Raw genomic sequence first — 19,080 nt, 5'->3', positions numbered from 1 at the left:
TAAAGGATTCAAAGGACATTTATATAAATTCTCTGCTTGCCCTTCTGGAACTTCCTATATCAGGAATCAGGAGCTATAAACTGCATCTTGTTAGTGTTGACTTCTGACCCTAAACTTTTCAGAAAAATAGGAATCAACCAGAAATAAAGAAGGGTAAATTCGACTCTAATTAGCCAAACCTATGCTTGAATATTCAATCTTGTTGAATACTTATTTGGAGATGCAGCTTCTATTTTCCATAACCCTGTTTTTATTCTGACCTTTCAAAGCCACTTCTCTCCCTAAAACTTCGCTAACACAGCCTGCACTGAGCTTCCAGAGGCAATTCTTGTTCCTGGCTTTATCCCTAGAGATGGAACGGGCAGGAAAGCACAAAGAATTGAGAGCCATGAAAATACAACTACCAACAGCTATTTAAGGCTTGGCTTTTGGGTTCAGAAACAGGGAATTCCTTTCATTTCTATACATCTCTGATATCCTTTGACTTGCATCCCTTATAATCATCTCTCTGTTGCCATGGTGCATACAAAGCTCTCAGTAGTGAGCGGGCTCAGTGTCTCTGCACTGACAATAACAAAGAACACAGATGGCCACTGCTATTATTCCCACTCCCTCTGTGTCCTTGTGCACTTGATGGAGTCTGGAAAAATGTCTCTGTTACTCCACCCATATAATATTGACCACCACAAAAGCTGCTGGAGCAGCAATAACAAGATGGAACACAAAGAGTTGCAGGAATTTCTGCTTGCCAGTAACAAAAATACACGGGCTCTTACATCAGAGACAGAGGCTCCAATAAAGGGGATTGAAATGAAAAAAAAAAAAAAACAAACAGGAAAAACATGCTTTGATAGCACCTGCTTAGATGAAGCAAGGTCAGAGGATCAACAGCAACCCAGGGCTGTTGACAGAGCTCAGCTCTCTGGTCCTTTTTGATGAAACCACCATTGACACAGAGAGTAACATCGTAAAAGCCAGAAATGTTGTGCCAAAAACCATCAGCTGCTAAATGAGCTGATTAATCAAAATACAGCAGAGAATGCTTCATCCTTTTGTGCTCCCCACACACTGATGCTCCCCACACCCTCTGTCTTCCTCAGAGTTTTCAGGGGAATTCTATCTTAATTATATTTGGAGAAAAGGTTTCTCTGGTGAAAGCAGAGTATTTTGGATACCAGTGATGGTCTCAAAGTATGTCTACCAAATTTGAAGGATAAGGTTAGGAAATAATTCTTGTTGACCAAACAACTTGGAGGTGTCAAAATATTCTTGTGGGTGGTCAAATATTTAAAACTCAGAACAGCTGAATTAAAAAAAAAAAAAAAAAAACAAAAAACCAGGTTTAATCTGAAAGGTAATTTCAGGGGAAAAAAAGCATGAAACTGAATTTTTGCCTCAGTATTTTGTGTTTGGACACCCCTGATTCTGCTCCCCTGCCTATTCCAATGAACCCCAAGTTTAGCACTGTTTCCTCTTTTTCCATGCTATATTTTGGGGATGAAAGCACAGTGTTCTAATGCACCATTTATCATCATGTTAAGCTACATCAAAATGGGACCAAGAGTTTGTCTTCAATTTATTGATTTTTTTCGTTTGCTTGTTTCTTGTTTCTGATTGACAGGAGCAAAAAGCAAAGTTTGAGGTGTTCTCTAATATGCAAACCAGGGACATTATTTACACTATTTGAAGCAGAATTTATGACAGACACAACAGTTTTCCAAAGTTATTATCCTTAAAGAAATTATTTTGCTTCTGATACCCAACTGTTTTGCATTTGGCAGCAAGTGATTTATGAAGGAAATCAGTTAAATATGGGAAGTTCTGTATTGTTCCAGTTCCTTTTTTTCTCAACAATTCCATATATGCTTCTCTTATGAATTCTGAGCTCTGTATTCAGTATCATTCTTTCTAACCACCTAAATATGTACTGCATCATTTGTGAATTAGAAAGCAATTTATTTAGGAATTTGACAAAATTGCGTTTCTTCTAGGCACTGTTTTGCAATCTATCCATTTTGTCCTCTATCTAGCACTGCTTCTATATGACATGAGCCTTAAGAGATATTTCGTACAGATGCGAGTTGCAGGATTTGAAAAAAAAGTTTCAAAGAAAAGATCCAGCTTTGATTGTGGCCAGAAGGAAAAAACAAGCTCGATGAAAACAAGGCAAAACTAAGGAACAAAACCTTGTACAGGGCTGCTGTTATATAAATTTATCTCTCTAATGAGATGGCCACAGCCACACAAGCCTGGATCTGACAATCAGTTCCAAGTTACTTCACCAGTATGAAGCAGGATTCCTCCAGCATCCTCCTGAGTCTTCTTTCAGAAGTTTCCACATGGAGATTTATTTTTGGTAATAATTAGTAAAATTCCACCTGACTCTAAAACATTTATTCAGGTGGGTTTTGTGAAATGTGTTCTTCAAATGTTGAAGTTAAATAATATTAAAGGCTCAATTCAAGACTCACACACCCACTGGAGACACCTGGTGCATAACTGTAAAAAAAAATATGGCCACAAAAAGAAAATTTACATTACACAACAAGAAAAACTTGGCAAACTACATCATCCACAGTAGCTAAAGAGGAACATATTTGTGCTGCACATTTAATGTGCTAATGGCAGCAAAGTAAGCAATTAGCACTGAGATGTGAGATATGATTTAACACTTCTTTTTCATGTATAACCCAGGTGCCAAAAAGGCCACTTGAGTTTCTTTTGCCTTCTCCTGCCTCACCCTACTGAACACTGCATACAGTGGGAAAGAAACAAAGGATTTTGTACCTCCTCCCTAACAAATAAGGTGAATTTTAGCACTTCAAGGGTCTAGGCCAAAACCTAAGAAGGCTTTCTCAACTGGAAGTAAGGTTACTTTCATCCTTTGTCTCTGTGCCAAATCCACAAATTTTATAAAACAGTTTATATAGAAATTACAGCCCTGCAGCATATGCAGAAGCCAACCCACTGAAGGAGGAAAGTCTTCTATCCAGCTGGTCTGGTGCTAAAAACAAACCCCTCTGAGTGTCAGGAGAGCTATTTTGGCCCTGGCTGGCAGCCATACCAACACCAACACCCCTCCCAAGGCTCTTATCCTCCTCTCCCTCATCATGTCCCCTCCACTGCCTCAAATCTGGTTTTGCACAGCCCCTCAACCCTTCCCTTCCCTGGGGAAACTCCCCAGTTTGCCTCTCACACCAGCTCCCAGCCTCTCCTGAGCTCCTCTGGGAGCCAACAGAGAGGACAAGCTCTTGTTTCCATCTTTTGATCTTGTTTCTGTTTGTGCCAGGCCAGAGACAAACAACTCTTTGAATTATTTTCACATAAAACTTCCCATGACCACACACTGGCAAATGGCTGTGGATCTAATTCATTGGTAACCTGTTTAAAATTTGACTATGAGAAAAGGTTGTTGGTAGACCTGGAATAACAATCTCAACTTTACTCAGCAGTAACACAAATTTCAGGCCTAACTCAATGGTGAGCCAAAGCAGGAGAACAAGTGCATTAAATTCACATCCAGCAGAAAACAAGATGAAGGCACATTCCCAGAGAGGGGGGAAGCAAAAAAAAAAAAAAAAAAAAAAAAAAAAAGCATAAAAACCAAGATGCACTGAATTAGATTCCCTCTGGACTGTGAGAATCCAGGACATCAAACCCACATCATGAATATTACCCTCACTCAAGCAACTCAGTGAGAGAGATTGTCTCGCCTAGCAGTACTCATTTCACAGGGAGAGTTTCTTTACTTAAGTCTTTACACATCCCTAAAGACTTGTGTGCATAAACTGCTCAAGAAATTTGTGAACAAGTTACAACCACACTCAACAAAAAATCTGGCCTATGACTCCTGTGTGTGTTTTTGGAGTCAAACCTTTCTACAGGTTCCTCAGTGACATTTAATTAGAACTCTGCGTGCCACATTCAGCCTCATGTCAGCAAAATACCTTGGGTAAACAGCAGCAAGCAAACTTCAATGGGTTTATTTACCACACAGTTAATAACCTGGGTGAACTATTTATCTTGGGTCTAATATTTATTTTGGCAGAAAACTTGGTACACATCCTTTATTCTTTTTGCCTCTCATATGTACGGAAATTTTAGAAATATCCACTGACAAATAGCAAAGTTCAGAACCTTTTCCTGAAAATAAACACTGATCTATTGCTTTTGTATCAAAATGTTACTAAGCACTGAGTTCACTCAACAAAAACCAGAAGGCTCCCTTGCTGTCTCATACTTACATCCTTCACTTCTTTTAAACACACAAAAATGCTCTCAAGAGAACATGTACCACCCTGAATTACTTTATTTTCAATAAAATACAGTAGTGGTACTATAGTAACCATCATCACCATGATTAATGTAGGAAACATTTGGAAAACATGTTATTATTATTCTAAATTACATTTGCTTGAGTTAATTTTTATGCATGGCTACTAAAATACAAAGAGTTCTGAATTGTTAATTGCAACATTCAGCCTTCTGAGATGAGATGTGAAGAACAAGTACATGCTGCTGAAAGGCTTTTAGTTTGAGAATCTGCAAACTAAAGAAAAGGGTGCAACATGTTGTAAAAGTCACTCCCCAGGCTATCAAACCCAAAGATTCCAGTGCCAATGACATCCTTAATTAAAGATTCCTGTTAAACTTCAAGACCAGAATGTACTTCCAGCTTAATGGTGTGACAGAAAACTGTTTCATTCTGCACTTTTATACTGTTTTTCCTCTTATCACTGCTGCTGAGTGTTAAATCCTCTCTTGTCCTACAGCAGCATTATCTGTTTCTCAGGCACAGCAATGCACTCTCTCAAAGTTGTGATGGATTAAGATGCACTGGGATTATTAATCACAGCACACAGGGACTGGGCAGAGCTTCTCCCGGTAGATTTTGCAGATTGTTCAAGTGACACCTCTGGAAACCCTGATTCTCAGCCCATGCAGTCCCCAGGAAATGTTTCGTATATAAACACAGGTACACAGATGTGATTGAAATATGGAATTGGAAAAGAATTTGGATAAAACATCAAACTCCCTCTCCTGTGACTTGCACAGCTGCACATGATTGATCCTACAAAAGACAGAGGATCAGGGACCAGATTCCTTTTCTCTGGGGACAGAGGAAGCATCCAAGCAGGACCTGAAGGTTTCACAGACAGAAAAGCACATTTCCCCCAGTCTTTCCCAGTAAGAAGCAGCCAGAAGAAATAACTTTCCTGTTTGTAATCAGCTATAGCACAACTACACTTTCTGTGCAATGATTAAAGTTCAAGAGAATCGAGAAATGTTTATATCCAATAAAACAATAGATGTTGCATTTGAATTTAGCATTGCTGCACAAAATTTCCTTTCAATAGCAGTCAAGTCATTTCCTATTTGGCCCATAATAGTCCTAAAATCCTAAATATCATCACCACAATCCCCAAGTGCAGTTTCAATCACCATTGATTTTCAATAACCAGCACAGTTCTGAAATATATCTACTGAAAACATTCAATAATTCCTTTGGTATTTTGATATGCATAAGTGGGATATTTATCAATAAATCAGGAAAAAAAGATATTTAACCCTACAAGTGAATTAGCTCCTGAAAATAGTCCCTCTCTGTGGTTACAACCCTGCTTTTGCAAACTTGCAGTTTAATTATTCCATGCTTCAATATCCCAAAGGCAACGATGCATTTTTCAGAAGTTGTTGGATCCTAATCAGTGCTTTCAACCAGACTTCCAGACAAAGCCTACCCAACACCTTATTTATTAATAATGGCACATACTTTGATTTATATTGTATGCATTCAGCAAAGAAGCAGCCTGTCTCTGGTGGAAAGCAAGCTCCCTCTTTTAGCAGATAAAGATGTTTCACCTTCAGCCCACACAGAGCTGCTGAGGAGTGCAAGCTGTGGGTCGCGGGTTTGCCTCTGCGGAAAAAGAACAGAGGGATCATGGAAAAGGAAAATTTGGGATAGGGAGAATGCAGGGATTGCATAGAAATGTGCAAAGTTGCCAATTTCAGGGCACAGTCACCACATGCACCATGGCAGCAGCTCTGGCACTGCTCATTCCCCAACCTCAGGGAGCACCTACAAAAATTGCCATTTGCTGTTCTCTCTACAAAACTGCCCCTCTTCCTACTGCTTTTCCCATGTGACTGGAGAAATCAGGAGATCCTTGATCACCTCCTCAATCTACTCTAATTCCTCCAGCCCAGACCTTCCTGGACTTTGGTTTCCATGGCTGAGAGTTTATTTTCCTTTCTGCAACTTCAGGCTTTCACCTGCACTCAGAGAATATTCCTTCATAAACTGCAATGAGACTTCAGCTGGGGAAAAAGGATTTAAAGCCCACAAGGAAACTGAAAGTCCTGTTTTTCTTTATGAAAAGCAGATTGGTCATTTTGCCTGTTTTTTAAAACCACTCAAATACAATGAATCAATTTGTCCAGTTTTAGGAGAAACCATGAAATTATTTCCAAAGAAAGCAAGAGTGTTATAAATGGACCAAAAGAAGGAAAAGAAAGTCCAGACAAATTTAAAAATACATTACTAGCATCCACTTCATTTCCAACTTTTTGGAAACTGTTTTATACTTAATACATAGCACTGACTTCTTTGCAGGCTGAAACACTCTGTACCCTTAAAACTCTTTTCTTCAAATCTCAATTCATAGAGTATAGCAGCCACAAGGGGATTTATGAAAAGCTGGAAGGTATCTTACCTTGCCAATCCACTAAAAATCTTCTGTACCAGAAAAAAAACAAAAAAAAAAAAAACCCTCAGAGAAACAAACAAACAAACAAGAATGGAAAAAACAAAGTTCCATGTTTATTGCAGACTCAGTCCTTCTGTTCTGGGGCTGAAGTCATGCATTCCCATGAAGTGTGAGGTATCACCATGAGATCAGTGATAAAAGTCTACTATCTGATACAGAGAAAAATTAACTTTAAAAGACTTTAGGTATCATCTGATGCCAAGTGATTGTCCATGAATGGCAACCATGATCTGTTCAAGGTAGAGGTCCGTTTTGGCATCGTAATGCTGAGATTTCATTTGAAAGAATGTCAATCCCAGCAGATATCCAAAACTTCATGGTCAAGGCCCTGAGCAGCCTGATCCTGTCCAGTCCTGTTCCAAGTGGGGTCTCAACCAGGGGACCTCCAGGGGTTCATTCCAGTCAACTACTCTAGGATTTTAAGGTCTATAAGCATTAAAATCAATGTTTTTGAATAGCTCCATAATCAGGATAACACCCTCACTGCATCAAGAAGCTATGGTAAACACAAGAAAGGGGCTTCAGAAGGCAATGCCATCAGTAGCAGAAGAGCCTGACTCAACACCCATTGAAATTCTCTTCCTTTCTTGTAGTCCTAAAAAAGATGTTTAAAAAACAATTCCAGAGCAGCAGACATTAATATCCAATAGACATTCCCTGCAGTGCTGTCTGGCCTAAATTTCTTTCCATTCCATTGAGCTTCCTGCATTAGTAACTGGCATTTCAAAGGGAGACACTCCACACAAGAGCTTTGGTGCCACTAGGATTGGTTTAGCTTTTAAAATCTGGGTTTTGTCTGGGAAAATCTGAATGCTTCCCTTATAGTTTATACCTGTAAGGTGAGGAACAGTGGTACATGCTGAGAGATTAGTGTCTGGACAGATGCTATTGAGGAGTTCATCTTAAATCACTGCAAGGCCAATCTATTCTATGCCTATAATTGCTGCTCAAAGTTCATGGTGGCATTTTGATGATGTGCCTAAAATAGTCTTTGTGGGTGCTGTTAGAGCTGATTTGACAGCAGGTAAGGCATGAGGGGCAATGATCCAGCTGAATGCCTGTCTGAGTCATTTTGATAAGTGTGCAGCCTGTGCAGAAACTTCTTAATTGCTCCAATATTCTTCAGTTGTTCCTGTTCATAGGCTCTGTGAGAAAGGTCATCAATCACAGAGTGTGTGAAGTTTTTATGTTTTGCTTGCTTAACAAAATACATTTTAAAGAAAGTAGAACCAGTTAATAAGAACTTAAGGACATTATGATGTTCCCCCTCCTAACAGCAAATTTGGAACATGAATCATTTAGTATCTGTATTAGAGGGAGGCACAAGCTTAGTGCTAAACCTTGCTCTTATTCATGCTCTGCAAGGAAAACATTGCCTCTGGTATTTAGATGTGGTAATGGCAGCAACACATCCACTAATTAAAAACTTGTGATGTATGGAAAGGGCAGAGCAGGCTCTCCTATAATCCAGCCCTGGACTTGCCCTTGAGGTCAAGACAAGGCATTCAGGAATTTTACATTTTTGATGAGGCATGAAAGAACACAGCCTACACATAATGACATGGAACAGGTCTGGAGAGATCTGGGGACACAGAGCCACTTCTCAATTTCAGGACACTCTCATCACTTCCACACAACCAGGACAACCCTGGCACTTCGTCTGAGGCACAAAGAAAAGTCAGCCTGGGTGCACGGCCCTTCTTTCCTAGTCCAACCCAAATATTGCTGGGAAAAATGGGCCAAAAATTGAGTGGGCTGGCTTTATTTCACTGGTTGGTCCCTTTGCTTTGGAATCATCTCATTGCATAAGAAGATGCTTTCATTCCAGGAGAGACACCAGGCCTGAATCCAACCCTTTGTATCTAATGCTGTGTACATTTCAGATCGCATCAAGGTTGCCATAGGAACAAAAAGATTTGTATTGAATGGCAAAAACTTCAAAAAATATAATATATGAATCCTGCATAATTTGTTGACAGTAAGTCTTCATTGCCTGAGGCCTATATCACTTTAAAATTACACATTTTTGCTAAGAAAGAAATTGAAACCTTGATAAAGCAATTAAATTTTACAGAATATTCACTTTTTTTCCACTTGCTGCTTTTGGAAATAAGTTTTTTTTAGATTACACATGTACATATTCATTCACCATCACCAGTTATGGAATTCTCCCTGGTTCTGACAGTGGATATTTTAAAAAGAGGAAGCAACCTCTCAGTTATGTGAAAGAAACCCCAAAACACCACTATCTACATTCCCACTGTCCATTTATAGCTGCCCTTCCAATCCAGGCAAATCTCTCACTTTAAGAACATCTGCAATATTATCTCCAAATAATTTTGAGCATTTTAAACTTTAAATAGTCCCAAAGCTAAACTTCCATTATATTTCCTTTTCTTGCAGGTCCTTTCATCTCTGCAACTGCAATGTTCCAACCTCCAAGCCTTTCCTTGCAAACCAAGCCCATGCCAAGCAGCTCTCTCCCCCAGACTTTATTTGATATAGTAACAGATGGATCCCAAACTGCAGAAAGACACCCACTGACTTCAAACCTGGAAAGATTTAAAGTGCATCTGTAATGTGCCAATTCCCACATTCCTATGGAAAACTGCAAAGGAGAGGATTTTAGGCTGCTGATAAAAGCATCCTGAGAAAAACCCACAGCTCCACACATGGAAATCCCTGTGACTGCACCTGCCTGGTTTGGGGGAATGAAATCCTTCTCTGGTGTTTCACTAAAAACTAAAATCCAAACCATGTTTTTCACAGGGAAGAGTCTGCAAAATTTTTTTCACCATTAGCCCTGAAGGTCACAAATAATTACAGATATTCCCAAGCAACACCATAAAGAGATTTTGGACACTGAACTCCCATTGTTCTGGCGGCAAAGGAGAGAAGGAATTCCCCCTCAAAGGTTGTTATCAGATGCCTCACTGAGATCTGCATCATATGATAAAATAATTCCTCTTCTCCTTGGAGAATTAAATGGAGAGAAAAAAAAAAACAAGTTCCAAAGTCAATTCTCACCCAGCAGCATCTGCAGCACTGACTACAGCAAACCCTTTCCACAAGCCATGGAATTAAAGGAAAATAACTCCAAAGTTTGTGGAGTAAATTATAATACCAAATGAAATAATTTTGATCTTTTTGTGGACACTCTAGAAATGGAAAATAATTTATTCCCTAAAGTCCTTGAATGATGAATATTTGGATTTATTTCAAAAGGAATCAAAAGAGTCAGAGAGTGTGTGAATGTAATGAATTTTGCTGCTAATACTGGGCAGAAGTGCAAATGGATCTATCTTCTTTTTGCCCATTAATGCTAATGCATGTGCATTGAAAAGAGAATATAATCCATAATATATGCAAAAAATCTGCATTATTGTTGGTAGAAGAGTTACACTTGTCCTTGGGCTTTAGTAATATTCTCTGCTGGTGTTCTTTTGTTTAATAAAAGCATCATTATTTTTCCTTTTAATTGAATAGTTACATTTCAGAACAGCATTAGTAAGACCATTTTCAACTGAATTTTTGCTATAACTCCACTATCCTCCTCTTTATATCTCTTTAGGGATGAGTGAATTTGCCTCCAAAGCTTGATAGGAGCCAAATATGATTGCCTTTGAAGGTACAAAAAGCATTTAAAAACTTCCCCTATGAAATAAAATTCTAGTTTCTTCTCTTTTTAAACCTCGTGTAAAAGATAGAAATATGGCTTAAAAAACCTGAAACCAACCCAAATCAACAAAATAAAACAAAAGACCCCTGAAATGCCATCATAACAACAACAAACCCAACAAACAAAATCCCCAAAAACTTAAAAGCCTGAGAATAACAGGTGGGATTAAAAGGGAGAGGCAATAAAGGAAATATGAAGGGTTACTTCACACTTCAATCTTCCCTCTGTCACAAATATCATATCATATCATTAATTAGAGTCTAATTTTCTGTGAAATTTTGTGACTCCATTAACTGGAGTATTAAAAACTACTGGTCCTGTGAACACCATGTGTCTTTTCCCCCATGATTTTTCCACCTCTGCTGCACAAAATTTCATTTTGCTGGTACCCAGCCCTACCCAGAGCCAGCCCAGTGCCGGCCTTTGTGCTCTTATTCTGCAGAGGGAAAAACCATTTCTAGGACAGGAATGCAGGACCTACACTGATTTGGCAATGCCACAAAAAACAGGAGTCAGTCCTAATAAATACAGATTTTTAACAAAACCAAACCAACAAGACAAAAACTCCCACTGAACACCAAAACTCCTGGCAGCATCCAGAAAGGAAAAATCTGCCTGTGCTTCCTCTTCCACAGCAAAAGTTTCACTCTGTCACTCTGAGCTCAAGTGGGAATGCAACTTGGCTTGGCCTGGTCTCATTCAGCCTTTCTTGTTCTTTTTTGAGGCAAAAGTACTGTTTCCTTCAACAATAAAAATAATTAAAATGTTCCTGATTGTACAGAGGAGAAAACAAATCCGTGATAGAACCGAACCATCCATGGCAGGATCTGTTGTCTGGAAAAAGTGGTTTTGAAAGCAACAGTGGTTTATGTGCTCAGGTAAATCACTGTATGACTTCCCCTAGGAATTTTATGGTTTTTCTCTCCTCCTGATGAGGTAACAAGTACAGCAAGTATTGCTTTCACCAGTTCCTCTGTGCAGATTTCTATCACAAATATTCTCTAGCAGCCACTATTTACCAATGCAGTCAATGGCAGGTGATCATCTGAGCCAGATCCCTCCCATCTGCTCATCTCCTCCACCTTCCACCTTGTAAGGTTGAGATGGAAACACACAATTCAAATGTTTTTTCTAACACACCCGCACAATTTAATTCCTTTTGTTACTTCCCTTGAATAGATTTGGAAACAAAGAACAAACAACCTCCTTCTGCACACCCCAGACATCTGAGTGCAGAGAGAGCTTAAGACTGAAGTTGAAAATGAAAGAAGGGCAAGCCAAAAAGCATACCTCAAAAAAAAGAAAGCCACCCAAAAAACCCCCTTAAATTATTTTTAAACCACTTAAATATTTTTTCCCACTCATAGTGCTGAGTCCAGAGAGGAATCTGAACATGATTGTGTCTCGTGGTAGGAATTAAATTTTCATTTCAGGTCCCATAATGGAAATGACCCTAATTCAAATTCTTTAGAGAAGATGTTTGCCCCTTGTCACCTGCTTAGATTTAATTTGAGAGAACATGAAAAAAAATTAAAAAATTAAAAGCTAGAAATCACATTGCTGTGTTTGTTGTGCTCACATGGTTTTTGTGAGGGAATGCTGGAGAATAAGAGAGCAAAGAGGAAAAGAGAGCACTCAATGTTTTGACTGCAAATGCTTGCAAAAATGTTGTCTTCCTTTCAAAAGAAGACATTGGTAACAAACAGCTTCCCTAAAAATGAGACTTAAGGCCATGATGCCCAGCGTAGAAGTGAATGGGAAAGATGAGTCTGTGAATTTTAAAGGGAAAGGCCTCACAAGATTGGATTGTATTAAAAAACAAGAACAAATGAGGGTTTTTCTTAATAATAAAAATCAAAAATTAATAAAACCACCCCAATCAAATGCAACAAAAAGCCAGATGACTTACACCAATAGAAAAATCCTATGCAGCAGTTTTATGCTGCATCACAAACACCCTGCTCCCTTGACCAGCCTCCATCATGGCTCTGCTTCCCTCAGGCCAGGCCAGGAGAAATTCCACCAGCAGAGAGTGGTGGCACTTTGCACCAGGCTGGTGCCACCACAAGCAGCTCAGGAGCACCAATAAATTGGTCCTGAGGCATCTCAGCAGATGAAAATGAGGAATATTTTTGCCCAGTTATGAATTGCAAAGCTGCAGGAAAGCCTGTGACGCCCTCCTGGTGCTCCATATGGATGTGGTCAAGGGGGCACTGAGGTGGAGAAGGACACAGACAAATGTGCTCTTATCCATCAGCTTGGGTAATTCAGATGCTCAGGGGCTGCTCCCACCTTGAGGATATTTTTCAGCACCTAAAATGGTTTAGGTCACCTCCAGACCTGCTGGTCATTTGGGAGGCAAAATCAAACTGGTTTGTTTCCAGGTTTTTTGCAGTTTTGTGTGCTCAGGAGTGTGCACCTGCCTGAGCTGAGTTAGTGAGGGAAAACAATAAAATCCTGTGAGCACAAACACTCAAGGGTACTGTTTCAGTAGGAATTAATCCCACAAAGAGCAGAACCAACGTTATGTTTTCCCAGACCTCCTAGAACTGATTGTCAACAGCTCCTGCATTGTGTCAGACACCACGGCATTATTCAGAGCAGATGACATTCTCAAAATCTGCATTTAGATGAATAAATACAGGTTGAGTGCTTGCACTTGAGGCAATCATTTAGGGAGAATTCTGTCATGGCTTTTTTTTTTTCACTAGCAAGTTCCAGTTCTCACTCTCAAGTTTAGCAAAAGTGCATGGAAAGGATGCCAAAAAACACAATTAGAAATGCTTGGAGTAATCAAGTAAGAAAAATTTTGATTCCTTATTGTGTTGCCTTAAAGAAATACAAATGAAAAATTATTCTGCTATCCCACTTCCAAGATATATTAAAAGGGTAAAATCTCCTTCCACAAGCTTCCTGTTAGTAATGTGCCCAGATATACAGCACAGTAACACAATTTGTTCTATTTAAATGCAAAAGGAAAAATAGGTACAAAATGCAGCTATTACCCAGTTGCTGAAAGGTATTTTCTCCCAATTCAAAAACCCTTAAAGACATTTTAGGGCAATTAGTTAACAAGTAAGTTCTGATTTTCAGATGTCAATGAATTCAGGAAGCATTTTAGACACAAAATAGGAGCATTAAGCCCCCAGCATAGGTGGGATCTCAGGGAAGGTGCTTGGCTTTTCCTGCTGGAGCCTCTCCAGAAGGGCAGGAATAGAAGCAGCAGGATAAAGCACTTTTTTCCCCTAGCAGCACGGGGTCTGCCCGAATTTTTTAAACCTCCCCTTGCTGCTGAATTCACAGCTGCTCTGGGAGGTTCAAGCCACAGGGAGGGCTCCTGTCAGTCAGCTGTATTCCCACTGTGTCAGCAGCAGCCAAACCTCCAGGGTGGCTTTGCTGTGGCTCTACAAGCTGCACCTAAATTATTGCTAAAAGCTGCCCCCCAGAGAAAACAGTCCCTGCAGATGGGGAAATGTATTGACTGGTCAATGCTCAAGTCTCTGATTGTGTATTTAGAGCACAGAATATTGCAATTAGTCTCATATCCTGCAAAATGACAACATAGTCAACTCTGGTCCAACAGGGATGGGGTGGGGAGACAGGGTGATTACGTTTATTTTTAGTGCATACATCTTTTTAGAGTTCCAAAGGTTATTTTAACCTCTTTTCCCACTCTTGGCTGGAGTCAGCCCTTTGCCTTTTTGGTGGTGGCAGAAGCACAGACAGTGTCTGCTCTGAAAACAAGGAACAGCAGTTCTGCTCAGCAGAGATCTGTGCAGGCATCATTTGCTGGGAGAATTGATAAAACACTTCAGAATTTGTCTCTAAAGTAAGAATTGACATCAAGTCTTCCAACACATGCTTTGCTATTGATACTTGCCATAAAAAAATAAATTCAAAGATGCCACTCAGTTGTCAGTGCTGTTTCACTGCACAAGGAAAACAAAATACAAATGAGAAACCATATTTGTATCTGAATAGTGCAGAATAAAATCATAAATTGCATCAGACAGTGTACAAGTCACTGTCCCTTTCTATTAGCAGTGGTTGTAGGCAAACCCAGTGTTACAGAATGTTTCCTTCTGCATTTTTCCTTTAGGTGTCACATAAATTAGCCAGAAAAAATATTTAACTTTCCTCAGGAACAAGCTGTCTTTGTCACTTTGTCTTGACTTCATCTGTGTGCATTAGACTCTGCCTGAAGAGCTCTTGAAGGCTCCTTAACATCAGAAACACAAACTTCTTCTTTTAAATCATAGCAATGGCAGTGCCCAGCTCAGCTGGCAAAACAGAAGGAAAACTCAACTGCAGCGTTCCCAAGGACTACACAATAAAATCCTGGGTGCATGAAAAAACAGGATCATTTTTCCACTCACCCATTCCAGCTGAAGGCCAAAGAGAAACATCTAAACAACAAATATTTTTCTGTGGCTATTTTTTGGATGTTTTAAATAATTGGTCAAGAGTAAAAATATTTACAGAAACACAATGATGGCTGTGAATTTTTTTTCAAAACGTAACTCCAGAAGTTTTTCTTGTATGCCAAGACTTTGTAACATTGTGAATATGAAAAAAAATATTGAGCCAGGCCTTTAGATAGTCCATTGAACATATAAAACACTAATTAAATGCTATCTTATTCTGATTCAGATCAATTCAAGTCATGGAAAGTTTCATCACAGAAAGGAATGATAAAAGGGATTCAGATCTCTCTGATGAAAGGTATTTTTCATTGAATTATTTCAAGTACCCTTTATAAAGTACTTGGTTTAAAAAAATAAAATTAGCACACAAAAAACATAATATAAACAGATAATTCTGATTTACCAAGACATCTTTGAGTACATTGGTTTTACAAGACACACCACCCATCAAAAGAAAAGATCTTTTGGGACTGGACTTGCAGAGCAGGGTGTGGGTGAGTGGGGAAATGCTCATGTTGATGTTACAGCACCCATTGTGTTATTTACTGTGCAATGTGTTACCATCACAAAGTGTTATTTTAGTTCTAGTATAATGCTTACTCTTATAAAAATGTCAAATACAAGTGCTTTCTTGCAATTACAGACTGTTGCAATAGATAAAAGGGATTTGTCTTTACAAGAAAGGAACTTGTCTCTAAAGTTTAAAATATATACTTGCATATGTCTGTAGAGAAATACAAGGAGGAAAAAAAATCCATCTGAACACTGTCTCCTTAAAATGATGCTGCATCAACCCAAGATGTTTCGAACTGTACGTACATTTACACCAAAAATTACCAAAAAAATCTCCTCTCCCTCTAACTGCTCACACAAACAGTGTCAGTCCCTTGAGTGGCTGGATTTTGGAGATACAGAATCCTGTCATTACCTACAGAAGGATCTACTGCATTTGATGAAGGACCTCTTGTGCACAACACCCCAAGTTCACTGTAACATTCCAAAACTGCCCATGATAATTGAGGTGGACAGGAGGCTTATTTCAGCCACAGCTGTTTCACAAGAAATCTTTCTTCTGATTGTGCTCCACTTCAACAGTCCATACATAATTTAAAACCAATATATTTCCAATTATTTTGAGCTCCCTAAACAAGAGAATTTTTATGGATGTTAAAAATAACCAGGTAATCATTAAAATGTTGCTTGTGTTGCAATTTTTTGCAGTTCAAAAGCAATGTTAAAATTTCTTAGTAGTAAATGAGACCTCTAGGGAGGAATGGTTAGAATGAGGTTTAATCAGATTTTCCAGAAGAAAGCAGAAGGAAAAATCCAGCAAAATCATCTCCGATTTTCCAGCTCTTTTGGAATCGAAGTCAAGCCAAATAACTCATCCATAGCAGTTATTCCAACAGACATATGTTCCTAATTTCATGCAAAAGGTGAATTTAACTCCATGACCAGAAATGTTCTGGCTGCATCATCCAAAATGTTCAGGTTTGTAGATTGACATGACCTTATTATTATTAAATTAAAATCAAAGCCTTGTAGGATGTTTTGAAACGCCTGACAGCTACTAAAGCCCATCTCAGTGCCACATTAATAGAAGCCAAAAGAAATCAGCTCCATCTTCTTTGAGCAGAGCTGTGTTCAAACTATGAGTAGGCTACAAGTGTTGTGCATGCAAAAATACAAAAATAGTCAAGAGTTATAAATATGTAAAATATATAAAAAGATAAAATCTAAGATGGACAGAGGTCTTGAGTCTTACAGTTTTCTTCTGGGAATAAATGATTTTCTCATTAAAATCCTATATTCACATTTAGCATTTCCTGGAAGCTGATTGTGTTTTACCTCAGGGGAAGAAGTTGCCTGTCACGCTTCCATCACCTGCTGCTCCTTCTGAACCAGCAAGCTCCCTCTCCACAGTTTGCTTTTACATTTCCTGAGGTACTATTCTCAAAAGCACCCAAGCAGTGACAGTTCTGTGGTTTGTTTAAGTTCTTTTGGAAATGGGTCTTGTTGCTCTCCAATGGGACTGATGCACTACAGAAGCTCTCCCTGCACACTTTGAGGCTGGCAGATCTCCAAACTCACAAAAAGAACCTTGTTCACTCCCAGCAGCCCCCTGAGAGCACAGAGCACTATAGACATAGCTGGAACACATCCTCTATTTCTGCTAGTTTTGAAGCCAATGCAAGATTTCTTACCTTCACTTTATGCAAGGGTATATCAAAAGCCAGATATGTTAAACACCTTCAAAAGTCTGACTCAGAATCCCTTACCCCTGGCATTGGTAGACACACAAAAAATGTGCAGCTATTTCCTTATCCATAGGATAAGCTGTGAACTTCAGGCCTTTGCTGTCAAATGATTTTACGTAGTTAACCAATACTTGAAAGCAAAATACACTTTTAAACAAGTAAAAGAGGAAAAATTGCGTGAATACATGCTAAGACACCTCCATCCTGTCTCAGCATATTTAAGGTGACAGCTTTTACTGGCTCTTAAGAAATCCTTAGGGAGGAATTAGGAAAACATCTCAAGGCACAGTTACATGGTGCATAAATTACATTTTATGCACTCAGGGTTAAACTAAACACAGTGAAAACAGCTCCACACTGCCAGAAGTGTTCCCAGAAACCCTACAGTTTTTCTGCAAGGACTGTGCTTCCACAGGGAAGGAGTTTTGTTTTGTTTTCCTCCTCTGAACTTGGGAAGAAAACAACCCAACAGCATCTTGACTTTGAAAAGTTATTCAAACTGCAATTGGATGGAACCAACATTACCAGAACAACTGAGGGCTTCGCATCAGTTCTGTGCTTTCTCAACATTTAAAAGCAATTCTGCATAGGAGTATTTGGCCAAATTTTAAAGACTGTAATACAATAAACCATTAAAGACCAGACCAGCAATATTAAATGAACGCAGAGACATCAGGAATGCTCTTTTAACACTCTTCATTTCTACCACCAGGAAGAAAAGAAAACATGAGCTCCACAAGACAGGTGTCAGGTTACTCAGAATATAAGAGGAGATGTCAAAAGAAATCAAACTGTCTAAAGTCCCTATTAATTTGTTTCTTGTACATTGAAGGAATTACAACTGAGAGGCATTCAAAAGAAGAAACCTGATGAACAATATTAATTTTGTTGTCTAAATAGCTTGAAGATAAACAGTGATAATCTCCAGAGTCAGCAGAAGGCTTTCCCTTATTTACCAAATAAAACAATATATACTTGTAAAAAACCTATTTACAGTTCCTAAAGCTCCTGTGTCAGTGCTCAGAGCTGCTGAGTTACACCCTTTGTAACCACACCACACTCTCTCACTTTTGGGGGAACAAACCAGAAGTAGAATTTAAACAACAGCTGGCAAACTCAGATCCTTTTGTAACCTTTGCTGTTTTCCAGGTGTATTTCCAGGTGAACTTTGTAAGAGGACTCAGTGCGCCATCTTCTCTTGGATGAAATTATTCCTAACCCGTTTGACAAATTTGAGGAAAGAAGTAAACTTGTATTTGATGCAATTCAAAAAGTGCACACATGTGAATTTCCACATCACTTCATTGCTTAAGCACAATATATCAGCACCAATAATCATTGCAGAAGCTGACAAATTCTCTGCTGCCATGAACAGTGGCATTGGCTTCTGGACTAATATTCCTACTGCTGTCCAAGGAAGGTGGCAAAACAAAAAACGAGGTCCACACCTATGTTCACCTTCCAGTGGGATGGGCAAACTTCTCCATATGCAGGAATAAAATTGGGAGGTAAAATTGGACCCATTTACTTTAGATTCCTCTTCAGGGCTATTCCCTACTGAGCAGGGGATCACAGCAAATATTTGGTGGATTACATGAGCTGTTCCCCTCCTCTTTTACTGCTCTGCTAAACTCAGTGACCCTGAGATGTTCTGGTGAAGGCTCCCAGCAGTCACACTTGGCACTGTGATTTGCTGATGTGAAATCAGCTTTACTACACACACTCAGATTTAAGACTGGGTCTTACAAAATTAGCCGGAGCTGTGCTCTGCAGTTTCATGCTGGCTGATTTATTTATTCTTTAAAAACCTTAACACATCATTCAGACACATCCCAGTCAGCATGGCAACATCTTACTCAACATTCAGTCAGTTCTGCTGACCAAGTTTTGCTGGCCCAGTGCTGCAAGAGCCAAGATCCTGCCTGCACCAACCCGAGGGCCAATGCCTGACC

Source organism: Melozone crissalis, unplaced genomic scaffold (genome assembly GCF_028551555.1).
Source record: "Melozone crissalis strain CALT ecotype California unplaced genomic scaffold, PUWL_Pcris_2 ptg000017l_1, whole genome shotgun sequence".
NCBI lineage: Eukaryota > Metazoa > Chordata > Aves > Passeriformes > Passerellidae > Melozone > Melozone crissalis.
Note: the sequence above shows the minus strand (reverse complement) of the source record.